The sequence below is a fragment of the Oncorhynchus kisutch genome, linkage group LG17 (genome assembly GCF_002021735.2).
Source record: "Oncorhynchus kisutch isolate 150728-3 linkage group LG17, Okis_V2, whole genome shotgun sequence".
Classification (NCBI taxonomy): domain Eukaryota; kingdom Metazoa; phylum Chordata; class Actinopteri; order Salmoniformes; family Salmonidae; genus Oncorhynchus; species Oncorhynchus kisutch.
The window spans coordinates 55949026-55972241 of record NC_034190.2 but is presented as its reverse complement, the minus strand read 5'-3'; the positions used below and the strand labels follow the sequence as shown (position 1 = coordinate 55972241).

The 23216-nt window shown below is 41.9% G+C and overlaps 1 pseudogene; it reads right to left on the bottom strand.

The window, feature by feature from the left end:
- The window catches only part of LOC116354353 (uncharacterized), a 35460-nt pseudogene extending 15844 nt beyond the window's left edge, over positions 1–19616 (bottom strand).
- Positions 19617–23216: the final 3600 nt, after the last annotated feature.

Genomic DNA, 23216 nt, shown 5'->3' with positions numbered 1-23216 from the left:
AACGGGAAAAAGGTTCAGCAGCTTTTGCTTTGAATGACTCATCTTAGGTGTCATAACACTAAACATACAGTATATATCTGATGCAATGGGTTCTCTAAGAATGGAATCCAAAACTTGAGATCTGGGTGCGCAGGCTACCCTGAGTTTTTGTGCAAATCTCTCATTGACATCAACGCATAATTTACGTGAAAAGTATGTAATTGTAGGACTGAGTGACCAAAAGCATTGATCATTATTACTGTGGCATTCTACTCTAATTCATATTCTCTAAAAACAAATGTTAATAAAATTGGCAATACTTAAAGCCCTGTGCAGTCAAAAATGTGATTTTCCTTTGTTTTATATATATATATTTCCATACTATGAGGTTGGAATAATTACTGTGAAATTGTGAAAATTATGATAATGCCCTTTTAGTGCAAGAGCTGTCTGAAAGGATTGCCTAAAATGTGCACCTGTTTTAGTAGGACATATTGGCATGTCTAGTCACATCACCATGCTGTAAATGAGACCAATAAGACCAATAAGAAAAAGAGTTCCAAACCTCTCTGCCAATAACAGCTAATTTTCAGTTTTTCACTCCCCACTCAGACCACTCCCAGACAGTCGCAGACAGTCTTAGAAATTGCTCTGTACTAAGAAGCTATTTTTGTTATTTTTGACCATTTTATTTGAAAACAATCACAGTATGGTACTTAATTCTTACCCAGAAAGGATTTGATATTGAGGAAAAAAAGTCTGCATTAGACCTTTAATTTGAAGTTACTTTTACGAAATAGGATTTAATTATTTGGTTTAAAAACATACTTTGCCCTTCTTAGAACAAATGACAAATGTGGTTAAAATCTCCTATGTGTTTTTATTTCATGTGTTTACTCTTTCGTATCTAAATGGCAATATTTCCACAGTGCTTTCCACCATCTGTGGGAATGTGAAACCTTTCTGTAGCACAGTGAACGGGGGGTGGTAGTGGTGTTTTCTGTAATTCCAGAATCCCTCAAATCGAATCATGCAAATTTGTACACTTTGAAGCTAATCCAACTCCTACCATATGCACAGTGAAATCAACAATCTATTATGCATGCATTGCACCAAGCTTAAGGTAATGTTATTTCACTGGTATTCCATTATTTTTTTTTGAATACATACATATCCTAAGTTACCTTAAAAAAATAGTTTATTTAATTGTGTTGTGCAATCCTGCATATTAAGTCATTAATATAAAGGAAGCTGATGATAACTGTTTGGTTTGAGTAAGGGTACATTTTTGCAAATTTAAAGTACAGCTCTGTTTCAGCTGTAGTACCATGTAATATTAAATCAAATTGTATTTGTCAGATGCAATGTGAACAACAGGTGTAGAATAACAATGAAATGCTTACTTATGGGTCCGTTCCAACAATGCAGAGAGAAAGAAAATAGAAAGATAATAACACAAGGAATAAATACACAATGAGTAACGATAACTTGGCTACATACATGGGGTACCAGTACTGAGTTGATGTGCAGGAGTACGAGTTAATTGAGGTACATATGTACCCCATAGATACGTACACTACCGATCAAAAGTTAGGAGTCACTTACAAATGTCCTTGTTTTTGAAAGAAAAACACTTTTTTTGTCCATTAAAATAACATCAAATCGATCAGAAATACAGTGTAGACATTGTTAGTGTTGTAAATGACTATTGTAGCTGGAAATGGCAGCTTTTAATGGAATATCTACAGTACATATGCGCACCAAGGCCCATTATCAGCAACCATTACTCCTGTGTTCCAATAGCACATTGTGTTAGCTAATCCAAGTTTATCCCTTTGAATGGCTAATCGATCATTAGAAAACCTGTTTGCAATTATGTTAGCACAGCTGAAAACTGTTGTACTGATTAAATAAGCAATAAAACTGGCCTTCTTTAGACTAGTTGAGTATCTGGAGCATTTGTGGGTTCGATTACAGGCTCAAAATGGCCAGAAACAAAGAACTTTCTTCTGAAACTCGTCAGTCTATTCTTGTTCTGAGAACAAAAGGCCATTCCATGCAAGAAATGACCAAGAAACTGAAGATCTCATACATCGCTGTGTACTACTCCCTTCACAGAACAGCGCAAACTGGCCCTAACCAGAATAGAAGGAGGAGTGGGAGGCCCGGTGCACATCTGAGCAAGAGGACAAATACATTACAGTGTCTAGTTTGAGAAACAGATGCCTCACAAGTCTTCAACTGGCAGCTTCATTAAATAGTACCTGCAAAACACCAGTCTCAACGTCAACAGTGAAGAGGTGACTCCGGGATGCTGGCATTCTAGGCAAAGTTGCAAAGAAAAAGCCATACTTTCCGAATATACTGTACTGAGTGAACAAAACATTAGGAACACATGCTCTTTCCATGACATAGACTGACCAGGTGAATCTTGGTGAAAGCAATGATCTCTTACTGATGTCACTTGTTAAATCCACTTCAATCAGTGTAGATGAAGGGGAGAAGACAGGTGAAATAAGGATTTTTAAGCCTTGAGACATCTGAGACATGGATTGTGTATGTGTGCCATTCAGAGGGTGAATGGGCAAAACAAAAGATTGAAGTGCCTTTGAACAGGGTATGGTAGTAGATGCCAGGCGCACCGGTTTGACTGTGCCAAGAACTGCAACGCTGCTGGGTTTTTCACGCTCAATAGTTTCCTGTGTGTATCAAGAATGGTCCACCACCCAAAGGACATCCAGCCAACGTGACATAACTGTGGGAAGCATTGGAGTCAACATGGGCCAGCATCCCTTTGGAACGGTTTCGACACCTTGTAGATTCCATGCCCCGATGAATTAAGGCTGTTCTGAGTGCAAAATGGGGTGCAGCTCAGTATTGTAAACTCAGTGTGTATATATGTACTGTATATGAGTTGCATTATGCACTATGATGGTCTTTATGAATGTTACTTAAACCTTCACGAATGTGTTATTCATATTTTTATATCTATTGTTATGAAGGCTTTATACATGCAACCTTCAAAGAAAGGATCTAAACCCAGCATTGATATTCATTGCTTACTGTACAAGTGTCATCCTGCTCAAATGTCTACGTAGTGTGTATGAATACTTATTGAGCCCCTTAATTGTGACAGCATTTCCACCCTCTATTCCTGTCGACATATATCAAATGCCAAATTATGTCTGTGAGCGAAGCTTTATTCCTCTCTGTTTAGCGGTGGATTAAAACGCAAATTAATTATATTTTCATTTGTTCGCTGTCTAATGAATTCTCTCAACACGCCAAGAAGCATTTTTCATCTCAGCTAATTCTTCATTTAGGGGAGGAATCATGCAAGCTGTAATTGGCAAGCAGGGATGTGAAAGAGGTACTGGTGTTTCCCTTGCGGATGTCAGCTTGTTTGTTTTCCACATAGAATTGTCAGTGATGTGAGGAGTCAGTCAGTCACTGCTTCTGCTGTGCTGGCTTGATAACATTAAGTTCAATACTACAATATATGTTAGCTCAACTTGTTGCAAGTAAGCTTGACTTGTATTGCACCCATATCGTCCATGAAGCTTTACACTTGCAACCGATAGTCAAAGCCTGGATAAACTGCCATCATGATTGACATTGCAACGTGGGTGGTGTGAAAAGAGAAGGTGAAAAGATTCCACGCCAGGACAGCATGAAAATATTTTGTGTATCTCAGATTGTTCTGGCAATTCTCACATATAAACGTCATTGGTAGGAAGAATGTTTGACATGCTTCTTACATTCCTAACACACATTTTTGGGGGGAGGAAATCGTGATGAAAAGGGACATTTTAGAGGCCTTTTTTTAGACCTATACATGCCTCCTGTAAAACCCTATAATCTGTGAACCGTACTGGGTACAGACAACATCTTGGTGTCATTATCCTCCTTTTTCTCAAAGATTGTTTGTGATACAAATGTAAAAAGCATGTCAAACATCCTTCTTCCCAATTAAGTTTGTAAGTGAAAATCGCCAAAACAACATGAGATACCAAAACTCTTTCTGGGCTATCCTTGCGTGGAATCAACAAGGTCCCATGTAGGAACCGGCAATAAAACACACACACGCACGCACACACCCACACCGGTTACCATTTGCCAGTAAGTGTCAACCACAATTCACATATATCATAACATCATAACATAATTTCTCATAAAATTGTTTCTCACATTCAACGCCTTGTGCAGCATTGAGGCTGTACAGTGTGTAGATGCCTCTGCTGAAATAACTTGGATCGGTTTTACAGCTATTGTGATGTCTTGTGGTGTAATGTATTACTTTAGACCAGAGGTTCCAAATGTCCTCTATCTAATCATGTGTGTATGTATTACAACGTCCTGCTAGAATCATTAATGAAGACAATAGTAATGAATGATATTACATTTAAGAAGTTGTAATTTGTGGTCAGCAGCGTACACACACACAGGGCAGTAGGTAACCTAGAGCAGTGTTTATCAATGATGTTGCTCTTGCTGCGGGCGATTCCCTGATCCACCTCTACGCAGACGACACCATTCTATATACCTTCGGCCCGTCTTTGGACACTGTGCTATCTAACCTCCAAACAAGCTTCAATGCCATACAACACTTCTTCCGTGGCCTCCAACTGCTCTTAAACGCTAGTAAAACCAAATGCATGCTTTTCAACCGGTCGCTGCCTGCACCCGCATGCCCGACTAGCATCACCACCCTGGATGGTTCCGACCTAGAATATGTGGACGTCTATAAGTACCTAGGTGTCTGGCTAGACTGCAAACTCTCCTTCCAGACTCATATCAAACATCTCCAATCGAAAATCAAATCAAGAGTCGGCTTTCTATTCCGCAACAAAGCCTCCTTCACTCACGCCGCCAAGCTTACCCTAGTAAAACTGACTATCCTACCGATCCTCGACTTCGGCGATGTCATCTACAAAATGGCTTCCAACACTCTACTCAGCAAACTGGATGCAGTCTATCACAGTGCCATCCGTTTCGTCACTAAAGCACCTTATACCACCCACCACTGCGACTTGTATGCTCTAGTCGGCTGGCCCTCGCTACATATTCGTCGCCAGACCCACTGGCTCCAGGTCATCTACAAGTCCATGCTAGGTAAAGCTCCGCCTTATCTCAGCTCACTGGTCACGATGGCAACACCCATCCGTAGCACGCGCTCCAGCAGGTGTATCTCACTGATCATCCCTAAAGCCAACACCTCATTTGGCCGCCTTTCGTTCCAGTACTCTGCTGCCTGTGACTGGAACGAATTGCAAAAATCGCTGAAGTTGGAGACTTTTATCTCCCTCACCAACTTCAAACATCAGCTATCTGAGCAGCTAACCGATCGCTGCAGCTGTACATAGTCTATTGGTAAATAGCCCACCCTTTTTCACCTACCTCATCCCCATACTGTTTTTATTTATTTACTTTTCTGCTCTTTTGCACACCAATATCTCTACCTGTACATGACCATCTGATCATTCATCACTCCAGTGTTAATCTGCAAAATTGTAATTATTTGCCTACCTCCTCATGCCTTTTGCACACATTGTATATAGACTCCCCCTTTGGTTTCTACTGTGTTATTGACTTGTTAATTGTTTACTCCATGTGTAACTCTGTGTTGTCTGCTCACACTGCTATGCTTTATCTTGGCCAGGTCGCAGTTGCAAATGAGAACTTGTTCTCAACTAGCCTACCTGGTTAAATAAAGGTGAAATAAAAATAAAAAAATATTTTAAAAAACCTGGTCCTCCAGTCCCCCCAACAGTACACAGTTTTGTTGTGGCCCTTGACAAACGCACCTCATTCAACTCATTGAGGGCTTGATGATTAGTTGACAAGTTTAATCAGGTGTCCTTGTCCAGGGTTACACTAAAAATGTGTACTATAGAGGGTACTCAAGGACCAGGGTTGGGCAACAATGGCCTAGAACATTGGGCCAGTAAACGAAAGCTGGCTAGGTCGAATCCCCGAGCAAACACTTGTACCTGTGTGAAATACAGTGTTGGTGGAGTAGTGAAATGCATTTGTTGTTGGTTGTTTTTAGTAGTTAATTTGTTTGTTTGTTTTTACCTTGTAGCCATGTAGCTAATTACTGGAATGACACACTACTTTATTTTGCAAAAATAAAATATGTGTGAAGTAGGCAAGAATGTTCTTTCTTTTTTTATCATCAGACCTGCATAATGCTAATTTAAAACATGTTTTTTTATGTACTACTCTGAAACTACATTTTCAGAGAAGCTTCCCCAACACTGGTGAAATAGGACAAATATAAGCATCCACCCAATTATTATTACACACACACACACACACAACAAACTGGACCCACGCACATCAAAGTACAGTACACCTCGTGAAGTGAGGATATGTTATGTGGAATAAAAAGCTGTTAAGCTTCTACTGAGAGACCAGTTCGTCTGGGAGGCCGACTATCAGACAAAATTAGAGGGATGTTGGGTGGCTTTGTTTACCCAACATGCCTCATTTAGCCTGTGCTCAGCCAGGAAGACTCAAGATTTTCTATGCAAGTGGAGCATTGGTTTTCAAACAATGGAATCACTATAAAAGTGCAATTTGTAAAGGCTTCATAAGCATGACATTGTGAAGGGTGGTTGTCCACAGTACTGTTATACTCAATATGTAATACTCATTATTATACAACAGCGAGTGTGACATCACTGTTTATACAAACTGGTCTCAAGGACAAAGTTGATTTGTTCTCAAGCAAACTGTGAAGTGGTAGCAAAATCAACGTTAACAGAGAACTGAATGGAAACAGTATATGAAAATAGCTCCATTGTCAACAGCTAGTCAATTAGACACACTCTATGAATAAATAATACTGCCTCCGCTCTATGTTCAGACAAGTTTCTATACATTTTCATTCATGTCAACTGATATTATTTTATGTGCCTTGTTGTATGCCTTACACGTTCTAATCCTCCACGGTTCTGTTATCAGTGATGAATGTAACATGTTCAAATGTTGCAGTAAATACGTGAAGAGCATGAAACAGACACCCAAGATAAAGTTCTTTGTCAGTGGAAAAAAGCTAGGAAACCCAAGGATCATAGTATGTCTGAATTCCAACCTGGACTCCAATTAGTATGATATATTACATTTGGTATGGTACAGCTGAAGTCGGAGGTTTACATACACCTTAGCCAAATACATTTAAACTCAGATTTTCATAATTCCAGATATGTAATCCGAGTAAACATTCCCTGTCTTAGGTCAGTTAGGATCACCACTTTATTTTAAGACTGTGAAATGTCAGAATAATAGTAGAGAAATATTTATTTCAGCTTTTATTTATTTAATCACATTCCCAGTGGGTCAGAAGTTTACATACACTCAATTAGTATTTGGTAGCATTGCCTTTAGATTGTTTAACTTGGATCAAATGTTTCGGGTAGCCTTCCACAAGCTTCCCACAATAAGTTGGGTGAATTTTGGCCCATTCCTCCTGACAGAGCTGGTGTAACTGAATCAGGTTTGTAAGGCCTCCTTGCTCGCACACACTTTTTCAGTTCTGCCCACACATTTTCTATAGTATTGAGGTCAGGGCTTTGTGATGGCCACTCCAATACCTTGACTTTGCTGTCCTTAAGTCATTTTGCCACAACTTTGGAAGTATGCTTGGGGTTATTGTCCATTTGGAAAACCCAGTCAACTTAGTGTATGTAAACTTCTGACCCACTGGAATTGTGATACAGTGAATTATGAGTGAAATAATCTTCCTGTAAACAATTGTTGGAAATATTACTTGTGTCATGCACAAAGTAGATGTCCTAACCAACTTGCCAAAACTATAGTTTGTTAACAATACATTTGTGGAGTGGTTGAAAAACTAGTTTTAATGACTTCCAACTTCAACTGTAGAAGAAGTTTACATACACTAAGTTGACTGTGCCTCTAAACAGCTAGGAAAATTCCCAAAAATTATGTCATGGCTTCACAAGCTTCTGATAGGCTAATTAACATAATTTGAGTCAATTGGAGGTGTACCTGTGGATGTATTTCAAGGCCTACCTTCAAACTCAGTGCCTCTTTGCTTGACATCGTGGGAAAAATAAAAATAAATCAGCCAAGACCTCCGAAAAAAAATTGTAGACCTCCACAAGTCTGGTTCATCCTTGGGAGCAATTTCCAAATGTCTGAAGGTACCATGTTCATCTGTACAAACAATAGTATGCAAGTATAAACACCATACAACCACGCAGCAGTCATACCTCTCAGGAAGGAGACGCGTTCTGTCTCCTAGAGATGAACGTACTTTGGTGTGAAAAGTGCAAATCAATCCCAGAACAACAGCAAAGAACCTTGTGAAGATGCTGGAGGAAACAGGTACAAAAGTATCTATATCTACAGTAAGCTGAAAGGCTGCTCAACAAGGAATGAGCCACTGCTCCAAAACCGCCGTAAAAAAAGCCAGACTACGGTTTGCAACTGCACATGGGGACAAAAATTTTACTTTTTGGAGAAATGTCCACTGGTCTGAGGAAACAAAAATAGAACTGTTTGGCCATACTGACCATTGTTATGTTTGGAGGAAAAAGGGGGAGGCTTGCAAGCTGAAGCACAGCATCCCAAGCGTGAAGCATGGGGGTGGCAGCATCATGTTGTGGGGGTGCTTTGCTGTAGGAGGGACTGGTGCACTTCACAAAATAGATGGCATCATGAGGAAGAAAATTACGTGGATATATTGAAGCAACATCTCAAGGCATCAGTCAGGAAGTTAAAGCTTGGTCGCAAATGGATCTTCCAAATGGACAATGACCCCAAGCATACTTCCAAAGTCAAGGTATTGGAGTGGCCATCACAAAGCCCTGACCTCAATCCTATAGAAAATTGAAAAAGCGTGTGCGATTAAGGAGGCCTACAAACTTGACTCAGTTACACCAGCTCTGTCAGGAGGAATGGGCCAAAATTCACCCAACTTATTGTGGGAAGCTTGTGGAAGGCTACCCGAAACGTTTGACCCAAGTTAAACAATTTAAAGGCAATGCTACCAAGTACTTCTTGAGTGTATATAAACTTCTGACCCACTGGGAATGTGATGAAAGAAATAAAAGCTGAAATAAATAATTATCTCTACTATTATTCTGGCATTTCACATTCTTAAAATAAAGTGGTGATCCTAACTGACCTAAGACAGGACATTTTTACTAGGAGTAAATGTCAGGAATTGGGAAAAACTGAGGTTAAATGTATTTTGCTAAGGTGTATGTAAACTTCCGACTTCAACTGTATGTAAGTACTTCAGATTTAAGCTAATAAGTCACTCACAGGACAAGAAAGTTGTAAGATTGTGCTTAACTGTATTTTCATTTATTTTATAGTTCTCACAGAAGGTGATAATTCTGACTAAACCTACAGAATATAACCGCCAGTTAAAATCAAGGAACAGTTGTGCTCGTGGTTACTGGAGGGAGTTACAGCTGCTATGAAAGTGAACTGTGTATACCGTTGGTCAGGGGTGTATTCATTCAGCCAATTCTGTTAAAAAAAACGTTTCTTAAACAGAATCAAACAGAACAAAATAAACTATTGTCTAATAGAAACTCCCATTTGCAACTGTTGGACTAATGATTACACCCTAGATCAGCTAGATGCAGGCAAGAGTGTGCAATTCGTTGTTGAACGTGTCACTGTCTGTCACCTAAACATTTTCTCTCGACCTGTGTGCACCTACGCTGTAAACTTTCATTCATAGGTTGGACTAGGTTGTAGTAACCTCATGATAGCCTAAACCTGTCACTGTTACATTGAACTGCATGAATGGAATATGAATGACAGCAATCCAATAAACTACAATAGAAATAAGGCCATGCTCATGAAAAACAAATTGTCCTCCCTTATCTTAAAAGGCACTGAGGACCACTGGTAACCATATCAAACATAACATATCATACTAATTTGAATTTCCCAGATTTTTGTTTACTATGTTACTATGTTCTAGTCTATGACAGCAAAAGTATGGTTGTTTCTATTGGTCGTAAAACTTGCAGAACTTTGACTTCCTGATTGTAGAAGCTCAAACAATTACAAATTGAACCACTCCTACGACAATTTATTTTCAATGCAACTAGCACTGTTGTTTCTGCTTACAGTGGTACTACAAACACTTCTACAACAAAATCATCAACAACAATACTGCTATTTCCCATTACTACTGCTGATTCTGATGAAATTGATAAGGATAACTGTAATGACAAATCTAAAATACATTTGAAGAGAATGGTGATCTTAACAGCAGCAGAATTGCCCTTCTTTTAGAAGATAAACACTGTCAATGTAATTACATCAGCGTAAATATGTAATATTGCGTAAATTAGATCTTTAGCTAAAACATTCTTGTAAATGGAATTGTATCTGTAGCTCAGCACCATTAGTGGCAGAGTTGGAGGCAGCCTAGAGGACTGTAATTAACTCCATTCATGCGCGACTAAGCATTTTGGACATTTTCCCTAGTCCGGAATGAACTGTCACTGTAGAGAGAGAGTAACCATCTTGTCACATTGTGTTTGTATAAGAATAACAGAATGCTGTGTGTTCTATTTCAGAGAGTGTCAAGTTTCGTTTCAGAGATTTTTCATTATCAGCAAAATGAAGGAAAGAGAGATAAATATCAGCCTGAGACACAAGAGTATGTCTGCCTTTTGGAGTGTGCTTGTGTGTGTGTGTGTGTGTGTGTGTGTGTGTGTGTGTGTGTGTGTGTGTGTGTGTGCAAGAGAAAGACAGAGGGAAAGAGAGCAAGCATATTCAAAATGCTTGGCAGCTTAGAAAGGCAAGATTCTACTACCCTCTTCTTGCCAAACTGCACTAAGGCCCCGATTCAATCAGATCGAGTGTTAACCAACGTTGAAAGTCCCTTCCTAGTTGTAGGAAGTCAAGCTAGCCTATTCTAAAGCCCATAAACAGTCCAAGTGTGGGCTTTAATGGACTCCCTTTGCCCACTGGGGTTATCCTTTACAGAAAATAGGCCCCAGTTTGTGCCTCCAGAGTTATATCTCCACTTGGAAGGAAACGGGTTCATTACATCTGCACAAAATTCAACCACCTTCAGACCACCCTTAGCGGGTCAGGAACAACCGGATGCATCCCGTGTTCAGGGGAAATGGGAAGAGGGTTTCCAACTAGCCTGTGATGCGACTTTCGTTTTTTGGATGTTAACCAGTATTTCTGTGATAACAAGGCAACACTCCATCTTAACTCTTCCTCCACATTTACTGGATTGGTTGAACAGTGGAGAAGAGGACCTCCCCAGACATTTGTTTTTCTCTCGCCAGGACCAGAATTAAGCAAACGCTGCACATGTATTTATTTCACCCCTGCTACGTTAGGTTACCTACAAACCGACATGCTAGTCACCTCTCCAAAGTGCGAGCATGTTCTGTCAAGTTAAACACAGTCGACCCTGTAAGCCTACCAGCCATGTGGCAGGATGCCTCAGTTGCTCCACTACCCCAGTCTCAGCCTCGCTACCTGAACAACAGTGATACTGTGCTGCATGTTAATGCTATACTGTTTGAACCGTGGTCCTACTTTAGCGCCAACCTAGCTACCAACCTGCTGCCTCTTGCTGTTATGATTCTTGCTGTATTTCCACTCCAATTTTGGAGCAAGTATGTGGGTACTTTGATTGTAAGTCGTTCTGTATAAGAGCATCTGCTAAATGACCAAAATGTAAAAAATACAAATAAAAGAAAGTAAACGATACAAGTATAATAGGTTGCTGTGCATGTTGAACAAAGCATAAAGAGATGACGAGGTGACTGACTGTAGCTTAGATGATATTCCATGAGCACACTCGAAAAGACAAAAACAGACATCGACCTCCTTTTTGCAGGAGAAAATGCTATATCCTACACAACCCTGAAAATACATTACATGCATTGAAAGAACCAATAATGGTAGCTATGTGGAGAGGTATCGATTTTGTAACAATAAGGTATTACTTTAATTGACTAAACAATATATCTGTCTTCGTTGTGTACAGTGACATACCGTAGGTATGGTAAAACATATATACAATAAATATGGATCACCATAATGATTCTTCATTTTATGAAGTCTCAATTTAATTTTAGCAAAACCTTTTTAGCTTTGTTTATTTGTAGTTGTGGTCGCTTGTTCAGTGTGAATCCAAATGCATTCAGTCATACAAAAAAAATCCAGTATTAAATAAGTCAATATGAACCAATATGGGAGATTTGTGAATATTGTTTCGACTGACATGAGAGTGAACATTGAGATTATAAACATTGTCGTATAATTGCAGTCCTACCTTGTGTGTTTTTAATAATGGGGAAACATATTTCCGCATGACTTAATGGAGGAACAATATGATTTTTGTCAAGGCACATCAGTTAAAGTTTGATTGAATTCCAGTCTCAGTTTCAACGACAGTGAATTCGCTTCAGTAAAAAACAACAAGTGAAGTCAAGCTTTAAATCTGGTTTCATACCATGTGACTTGACACGAAGACAGAGAGAGTGCAATACCCCCATACAAACCATCTTTGTATTCGGTTTAAATAGGTCCTATGATTTCCATGACAACAGTGGTAATGGTAACATGGAAATATATTAATGCAAAACCATGGCAACGTTCTCCAATTGAATTAAGCAGCACCTGTGCACATTACAGAAAAAGATAAAAGACTAAAGGAGTTTGCGCTTGCCAAGCAGCTGTGGCTTTCAGACCTTAAGTTCATGTATATTTTCTGTATGGGAATAATTTGTTTTCATACGTGTCTGTGTGGTACATCACCGTGGCATTCAATGGGTTTGTGTGATATTTGAGCAAACAGGGATGTGTGTGAGTAATGTGTATTTGGTTTGCAATCAACCCGATATGAATGTCAAAGAGAAGGGTTTCATGATTAAATTAATTTCATTGGGTTTTATGCACGTAAAGAGAAAGGTTTCGATAAGTGAAAACTGTGGTCGTTGTGTAGAGAATGATGAATAGTGGTGATGTGGTCTCTTTTCTCTAAGCTGTGGTGGGAGAGAACATGATCTACATCACCATGCAATCAAATATGATTGATTTACCCCCCTCCCCCCAGCTTCTGTGTTCAGTGGAAATGGCATCACCCTTCAAAATGTGTGTGTGTGTAAGAGAGTGAGAGAGTGAGAGAGGGATGGAGAGAGGGAGAGGGAGGGAGGTAGAGAAGGAGAGGGGAGTTAAGTGAAATGACTCTTAAAAGGATATTGTTGTTCCCAAAGAATGTTGAACACCTCTCATTGCAATGTTTTATTAAAGTATTCATTGTTCTCACAGTGATGTTCAGCATAGATGTACGTTCAATTTGTCCACCCTGTTTTTTTTATGAGGAAATTTATGACATGTCCTTATAGTGCAAGATAGTACTGATAAAGCTTTGGTTTTTCTTCAATGAGTCGGATGCGAGGCATATACTGTTGACACCCGACCAGGCCCCGATCCTCGTGATTCGCCGGAGAAGGAAACAGAGATTTCAAGGCAAAAGAACAGGGTGCCTTGTGAGGACCAGGCCCCGATCCTCGTGATTCGCTGGAGAAGGAAACAGAGATTTCGAGACAAAAGAACAGGGTGCCTTGTGAGGACCAGGCGACGAGTTGCTAATCTGCCCTTGCCCTCCGTTCTGCTAGCTAACATTCAATCGCTATAAAATACATGGGTCGAACTGAAAGCACATATATCCTACCAAAGGGACATTTAAAACTGTAATATTTTATGCTTCACCGAGTCAGGATGAACAACGACATTAAGAACATAGAGCTGGCGGGTTATACACTCCATCGGCAAGACAGAACAGCAGCCTCTGGTAAGACACAGGGCGGGGGCCAATACATTTATGTAAACAACAGCCGGTGCACGATATCTAAGGAAGTCTCAAAGTTTTGCTGGCCTGAGATTGAGTATCTTATGATAAGCTGTAGACCACACAATGTACCCAGATAGTTTTCATGTGCATTTTTCGTAGCTGTTTACATACCACCACAGAGCGAGTTTGGAACTAAGACCGCACTAAATTAGCTGTATTCTGGCTTAAGCAAACAGGAAAATGCTCATCCAGAGGCGGCGTTCCTAGTGGCCTGTGACTATAATGCAGGGAAACTTAAATCTGTTTTACCGAATTTCTATCAACATGTTAAATGTGCACCCAGAGGGAAAACAACTCTAGACCACCTCTACTCCACACATAGAGACGCATACAAAGCTCTCCCTCGCCCTACATTTGGCAAATCTGACCATAACTCTATCCTCCTGATTCCTGTTTACAAGCAAAAATTAAAGCAGGAAGCACCAGTAACCCGGTCTATAAAAAAGTGGTCAGATGAAGCAGATGCTAAACTATTGAGGAGTACACCACATAAGTCACTGGCTTTATCAATAAGTGCATCAAGGATGTCCCCCCCACAGTGACTGTATTTACATACCCCAACCAGCCATGGATTACAGACAACATTCGCACTGAGTTAAAGGGTAGAGCTGCCACTTTCAAGGAGTGAGACTATCAAACAGGCAAAGCATCAATACAGGACTAAGATCGAATCGAACTACACCGGCTCCGACGCTCGTCGGATGTTGCAGGGCTTGCAACCTATTAGAGACTACAAAGGGAAGCACGGCCGTGAGCTGCCCAGTGACACGAGCCTACAAAATTAGCTAAATAACTTCTATGCTCACTTCGAGGCAAGTAACAATGAAACATGCATGAGAGAACCAACTGTTCCGGACGACTGTGTGATCATGCTCTCCACAGCCGATGTGAGTAACACCTTTAAACAGGTCAACATTCACAAGGCCGCTGGGCCAGACGGGTTACCAGGACATGTACTCCAAGCAGGTGCTGACCAACTGGCAAGTGTCTTCACTGACATTTTCAACCTCTCCCTGTCTGAGTCTGTAATACCAACATGTTTCAAGCAGACCACCATAGTCCCTGTGCCCAAAAACACTAAGGCAACCTGCCTAAATGACTACCGACCAGCAGCACTCACGTATGTAGTCAGAAATGCTTTGAAAGCCTGGTCATGGCTCACATCAACATCATTGTCCCAGAAACCCTAGACCCACTCCAATTTGCATACCGCACCAACAGATCCACAGATGATGCAATATCTATTGCACTCCACACTGCCCTGTCACACCTGGACAAAAGGAACACCTATGTGAGAATGCTATTCATTGACTACAGCTCAGCGTTCAACACCATAGTGCCCTCAAAGCACATCACTAAGCTAACGACCCTGGGACTAAACAGCTCCATCAGCAACTGGATCCTGGACTTCCTGGCAGGCTGCCCCCAGGTGGTAAGGGTAGGTAACAACACATCCTCCATGCTGATCCTCAACACGGAGGCCCCTCAGGTGTGTGTGCTCAGTCCCCTCCTGTACTGCCTGTTCACTCATGACTCCACGGCCAGGCACAACTCCAATACCATCATTAAGTTGGCTGATGACACAACAGTGGTAGGCCTAATCACCAACAATGATGATACAGCCTATAGGGAGGAGGTCAGAGACCTGATCATGTGGTACAAGGACAACAACCTCTCCCTCAACGTGATCAAGACAAAGGAGATGATTGTGGACTATAGGAAAAAGAGGACCAAGCACGCTCCCATTCTCATCGAATGGGGCTGTAGTGGAGGTGGTTGAAAGCTTCAAGTTCCTTGGTGTCCACATCAACAACAAACTAACATGGTCCAAGCACACCAAGACAGTTGTGAAGAGGGCACAACAAAACCTGTTCCCCCTCAGGAGACTGAAAAGATTTGGCATGGGTCTTCAGATCCTCAAAAGATTTTACAGCTCCACCATCGAGAGCATCCTGACGGGTTGCATCACTGCCTGGTATAGCAACTGCTCAGCCTCCGACCGCAAGGCACTACAGAGGGTAGTGCCTAGGGCCCAATATATCACCGGGGCCAAGCTTCCTGCCATCCAGGACCTCTATACCAGGCGGTGTCAGAGGAATGCCCTAAAAATCGTCAAAGACTCCAGCCACCCTAGTCATAGACTGTTCTCTCTGCTACTGCATGGCAAGTGGTACCGGAGCGCCAAGTCTAGGTCCATAAGGCTTCTAAACATTTTCTACCCACACGCGATAGCGATAAGACTCCTGAACAGCTAATCAAATGGCTACCCAGACTATTTGCAACCCCCACTCCCACACTACGCTGCTACTTTATTTTATTATCTATGCATAGCCACTTTGACAACCCTACCTGCATGTACATAATCATCTCAAATACCTCGACACCGGTGTCCCCTGTAAAAAAAAAAAATCTATTGTTATTTACTGCTGCTCTTTAATTATTTATTTTTCTTACTTTTTTAAAACTATTTATTGTGTAGGTATTTTCATAAGACTGCATCATTGGTTAAGTGCTTGTAAGTAATCATTTCACTGTAAGGTAATACAACACCTGTTGTATTCAGCGCATGTGACAAATACAATTAGATTTTATATGATTTGATTTCTACACTCTTAAGGAAACTTGATCCAATGGAAAACCATTTTCTCCATCAGACTTTTACATTGATGAATTCCTTTCCTCTCCAATATCAATTCTTTGAATAGCAATCCAACAATTTATTTTACCATCAAGTGAGCTGAAATAATGCACTCAAGCCTCATGGTAACCTCCATTTAATGGGCAAAAATTACATAACCATCCCTTTAAAACCTCAGCCATTTCAAGACAAAAGAGACAGAGGGAATGAAGGTAAACAAGTGGACAAGAAATCAACAACAAGAGCAAACATTGAGACTCTTATCGGGCTTTGTCTCCATAGTGCATTAAATATATTAGAGCTGCTTGTTTCACTTTATGACCCCAGTTTTGTTGCACCACTGCCAGTGGGGGAGAAAATGTGCATAGCTTTAACAGTTTATGTCCATTTGTTATTTTACCAGGTAAGTTGACTGAGAACAAATTCTCATGTACAGCAAAGACCTGGGGAATAGTCACAGGGGAGAGAAATTAGTAAATTGCAAGCTTGGGATGTTTAGACAGCCATGATGGTATGATGTCCAGACTTGAAATTTAGCCAGGACACCAGGCTTAACACCAGGCTTAACACCCCTACTCTTACGATAAGTGCCATGGGATCTTTAATGACCACGGAGAGTCAGAACACCCACTTAAAGTCTCATCTAAAATACGGCACCCTTCACAGGTCAAAGTCCCCGATCCCTGCCCTGGGGCATTGGTATCTACTTAGACCAGAGGAAAGAGTGCCTCATACTGAGCCTCCAACATCACTCCCAGCAGCATCTGACCTCCAATTCAGGAACCGACCAAGACCAACCCTGCTTAGCTTCAGAGGCAAGCTAGCAGTAGGATGTGGTTATTAGTGCTACATGTTCATGCCCTGTTACTTTTGTATCCTGTCTTCAAATTCAATTGTAGAGTAAGTTCAGATCACCTTTTAGCAAAGTGAGTAATTAATTAACTAATAGATCATTCACAACAAATTATTTATGGGTGAACAATTGAAAATGTTGGTATTTGGGCTGTATCTGTTTTCTGTATCTGTAATTTCCCAACATAAATCACAGACAAAAATAAGTATTTACCCTCTAAAGTAGTAGCATTAGCATTAAGAGTAATACATTTACATTTGAATAATTTAGCTGACGCTCTTATCCAGAGTGACTTACAGTTAGTGCATTCAAGGTAGCTAGGTGGGACAACCACATATCACAGGAATAGTAAGTACACGTTTCCTCAATAGCGTAGCTACCAGCAAATTAAGAGTTGAAAGGGGGGGGGCGGGACTATTTCAGATACTCTTTGAAGAGGTAGGGTTTCAGGTGTTTTCGGAAGATGGGCAGGGACTCTGCTGTCATAGCTTCAGGGGGAAGCTGGTTCCACCATTCGGGTGCCAGCACAGAGAAGAGCTTGGACTGAGCTGAGAGGGAGCTGCCCTCCCGTAGATGTGGGAGGGCCAAGAGACCAGAGGTGGCAGAAGGTAGGGAGGGGCAGTCCCTCTTGCTGCTCTGTAGGCAAACACCATTTTTTTTATTTTTTTTATTTCACCTTTATTTAACCAGGTAAGCTAGTTGAGAACAAGTTCTCATTTACAACTGCGACCTGGCCAAGATAAAGCAAAGCAGTGCAACACAAACAACATCACAGAGTTATACATGGAATGAGAATGTCTATATACAGTGTATGCAAATGGCGTAAGGAGGTAGGCAATAAATAGGCCATAGTAGCGAAATAATTACAATTTAGCAGATTAACATTGGAGTGATAAATGAGCAGATGATGATGTGCAAGTGGAGATACTGGTGTGCAAAAGAGCAGAAAAGTAAATAAAAACAATATGGGGATGAGGTAGGTAGATTGGGTAGGCTATTTACAGATGGACTATGTACAGCTGCAGCGATCGGTTAGCTGCTTAGATAGCTGATGTTTAAAGTTAGTGAGGGAAATATAAGTCTCCAGCTTCAGCGAATTTTGCAATTCGTTCCAGTCACTGGCAGCAGAGAACTGGAAGGAAAGGCGGCCAAAGGAGGTGTTGGCTTTGGTGAAGACCAGTGAGATATACCTGCTAAAGCACGTGCTACAGGTGGGTGTTGTTATCGTGACCAGTGAGCTGAGATAAAGCGGAGCTTTACCTAGCATAGACTTATAAATGACCTGGAGCCAGTGGGTCTGGCAACGAATATGTAGCGAGGGCCAGCCGACTAGAGCATACAGGTCACAGTGGTGGGTGGTATAAGGGGCTTTGGTAACAAAACGGACGGCACTGTGATACACTGCATCCAATTTGCTGAGTAGAGTATTGGAAGCTATTTTGTGATGACATCGCCAAAGTCAAGGATCGGTAGGATAGTCAGTTTGGCGGTGTGAGTGACGGAGGTTTTGTTGCTAAATAGAAAGCCGATTCTAGACTACCATGGTCTTGTAGTGGATGCAATCTTCGACTGGATGCGAGTGGAGTGTGTGGAGGAGCGGGGTGACATGGGAGAACTTGGGAAGGTTGAAAACCAGGCTGGACAAGTTGCAGGGGTTTGATGGCACAAGCGGGGAGCCCATCCAACAGTGAATTGCAGTAGTTCAGACGGGAGATGACAAGTGCCTGGACTAGGACTTGCGTGGCTTTCTGTGTGAGGTAGGGTCGTACTCTACAGATGTTGTAGAGCATGAACCTGCAGGAGCAAGTCACTACTTTGATGTTTGCAGAGAACGACAGGGTGTCATGCCAAGGTTTTTTTCACTCTGGGAGAGTGACACTATGGAGCTGTCAACCTTGATGGAGAGATCTTTGAGCGGGCAGGCCTTCCCCGGGAGAAAGAGAAGCTCCGTCTTGTCGAGGTTGAGCTTGAGGTGGTGAGCCGACATCCTAAGCTAAGATATCTGCAAAGCAGTGTCATCTGCATAGCAATGATAGATGAGACCATGTAAGGATATAATGGAGCCGAGTGACTTGGTTTATAGAGAGAAGAGGAGAGGGCCTAGAACCGAGCCATGGGGACACCAGTAGTGAGAGTACGTGGTGCAGACACAGATCATCTTCACGTCACTTGGTAGGAGCAATCCAAGAGTGTGCAAGGCCTGACACGCCCAGTCCTGAGAGGGTGGAGAGGAGGATTTGATGGTTCACGGTGTCAAAGTCAGCAGATAGATATAGGATGAGAACAGAGGAGAGAGAGTCAGCTATGGCAGTGCGGAGAGCCTCCGTGACACAGAGAAGAGCAGTCTCGGTTGAGTGACCCGTCTTGAAGCCTGACTGGTTAGGGTCAAGAAGATTGTTCTGAGAGATATAACAAGTTAGTTGATCAGAGACAGCACACTCAAGTGTTTTGGAAAGGAAAGAAGGAAGGGATACAAGTCTATAGTTTTTTATTTCAGATGATTCGAGTGTTAGTTTCTTGAGGGGAGCAACTCCGCCCATTCTGAAGTCAGAGGGGATGCAGCCAGTGGTCAGAGATGAGTTGATGAGGGAAGTAAGGAATGAGAGGTCTCCAGAGATGGTCTGGAGAAGGGAGAAGGGGGTAATAGCAGAAAGTGTATTCATATCAAGATCTTCACATCTTTAACATATACTGTATATCTTTACATATATATACAGTATAATGGCGCCGGAGGAGATGGCTGACTGCCTTTTTACGGGCTACTAACCAATTGTGCTTTTTTTGTTTTTTTTTTGCATTGTTTGTAACTTATTTTGCACTTAATGTTTCTGCCACCATCAATTATAACTGAAAAGGGCTTCTGGATATCAGAACAGCGATTACTCACCTCGAACTGGACAAAGATTTTTCTTTAACGATTCAGAAGTCAAGAATTTACTGCTGATACGACAATGCCCAAATCCCCGTCATTGTCATGAAGAAGAGAAGCCAATACAGGGGTCGCAGGTCCGGGTGCCTTGTGAGAATTTGTTGGTGAGTGTGTAACCCGCCCTATACCATAGGGCCAATGTGAAATCAGTGGAGAATAAACTCGATGAGCTCATACCAATGGGACATTAAAAACTGTTATATCTTATGTTTCACTGAGTCGTGGCTGAATGAACACATGGATAATATACAGTTGGCTGGGTTTTCTGTGCATCGGCAAGACAGAACAGCTGTCTCTGGTAAGACAAGGGGTGGTGGCATGTGTCTATTTGTCAATAACAGCTGGGGCGAGATATCTAATACTAATTACTAAGTCTCTAGGTCTTGCTCACCTGGTGTAGAGTATCTCATGACAAGCTATAGACCACACTATTTACCAAGAGAGGTTTCATCTATATATTTTGTAGCTGTCTATTGAACACCACAACTGATGCTGAGCACAAAGAACGAGCTGTTTAAGACTATAAGAAAACAACAAAATGCACATCCAAAGGCGGTGCTCCTATTGGCTGGCGACTTTCATGGAGGGAAACTTAAATCTGTTTTACCTCATTTCTTCCAACAAGTAACATGTGCAACCAGAGGGAAGAAACTCTAGACCACCTTTACTCTACACACAGAGGTGCTTACAAAGCCCCGACTTGACCTCCAATTGGAAAATCTGACCATAATTCTATTCTCCTGATTCCTGCTTACAAGCAAAAACGAAAACAGGAAGTACCAGCGACTCGCTCAATACGGAGGTGGTCAGATGATGCAGATGCTAAGCTACAGAACTGTTTTGCTAGCACAGTTTGGAATATGTTCCGGGAATCATCCGATAGCATTGAGAAGTATACGACATCTGTCAACGGCTTCAACAATAAGTGCATCAATGACTTCGTCCCAACAGTACATACCCCAACCAGAAGACATGGATTACAAGCAACATCCGCAATGAGCTAAAGGGTAGAGCTGCCACTTTCAATAAGAAATCCTGCAATGCCCTCCGAAGAAACCATCAAACAGGCAAAGTGTCAATACAGGACTAAGATTGAATCGTACTACACTGGGCATGCAAACTATTATGGACTACAAAGGGAAGCCCAGCCACAAGCAGCCCAGTGACACGAGCCTAACAGACGAGCTAAAAAACTTCTATGCGCGCTTCGAAGCGAACAACACTGAAGCATAGCACCAGCTGTTCCAGACCACTGTGTGATCACGCTCTCCGTAGCCGATGTGAGTAAGACCTTTAAACTGTTCAATATTCACAAAGCCGCAGGGCCAGACGGATTACCAGGACGTGTACTCAGGACGTGTACTCATCACTAAGCTATGGACCCTGGGACCTAACACTTCCCTCTGCAGCTGGATCCTGGACTTCCTGATTGGCCGCCCCCAGGTGGTGAGGGTAGGCAACAACATGTCTGCCACGCTCCGCAACAGTGGGACCCCTCAGGGGTGCGTGCTCAGTCCCCTCCTGTACTCCCTGTTCATTCATGACTGCACGGCCAGGCATAACTCCAACACCATCATTAAGTTTTCCAACGACACAACGGTGGTAGGCCTGATCACCGACAACGATGATACAGCCTATAGGAGGTCAGAGACCTGGTAGTGTCGTACCAGGACAACAACCAACGTGATCAACACAAAGGAGATGATTGTGGACTACAGGAAAAGGAGGGCCAAGCACGCCCTTACTCATCGACAGGGCTGTAGAGGAGCAGGTTGAGAGCTTCAAGTTCCTTGGCGTCCACATCACCAACAAACTGTAATGGTCCAAACACTCACAGACAGTCATGAAGAGGGCACAACAACGCCTATTCCCCTTCAGGAGACAAAACACATTTGGCATTGGTCCTCAGATCCTCAAAACGTTCTACAGCTGCACCATCGAAAGCATCCTGACGGGTTGCATCACCACCTGGTATGGCAACTGCTCGGCCTCCGATCGCAAGGCGCTACAGAGGGTAGTGCATATGGCCCAGTACATAACTGCGGCCAAGCTTCCTGCCATCCAGGACCTCTATACCAGGCGGTGTAAGAGGAAGGCCCTAAGAATTGCAACCAGTCTAGCCATAGACTGTTCTCTCTGCTAATGCACGGCAAGAGGTACCAGTGTGCCAAGTCTAGCTCCAAAAGGCTTCTTAACAGGTTCTACCCCCAAGCCATAAGACTGCTGAACAGCTACTAAAATGGCTACCCAAACTATTTGCGTTGACAACCCCCTTTTTTACGCTGCGGCTACTCGCTGTTCATTATCTATGCATTGTCACTTTACCCCTACCTACATGTACATATTACCTCAATTACCTCGATTAACCTGTACCCCCGCACATTGACTTGGCACCCTTACCCCCTGTATATAGCCTCATTATTGTTACTCTTTAATTTTTTTACTTCAGTTTATTTAGTAAATATTTTCTTAACTCTTAAATCGGTCTTCTCACGAAAACGTCTGTAGCTTCCGAACGGTTTGGCCAAACGGTTTGCCCCCTCTATAGAAAGGTGAGACTCTCAGGAACACATACACTACCATTAAAAAGTTTGGGGTCCCTTAGAAATGTCCTTGTTTTTGAGCACATTTTTGGTCCATTAAAATAACATCAAATTGATCAGAAATACAGTGTAGTCATTGTTAATGTTGTAAATGACTATTGTAGCTGGAAACGGCAGATTTTTATGGAATATCTACATAGACATACAGAGGCCCATTATCAGCAACCATCACTCCTGTGTTCCAATGGCACGCTGTGTTAGCTAATCCAGGTTTATAATTGAAAAGGCTAGTTGATCATTAGAAAACCCTTTTGCATTTATGTTAGCACAGCTGAAAACTGTTGTACTGATTAAAGAAGCAATAAAACTGGCCTTCTTTAGAAGCTTCATTAAAT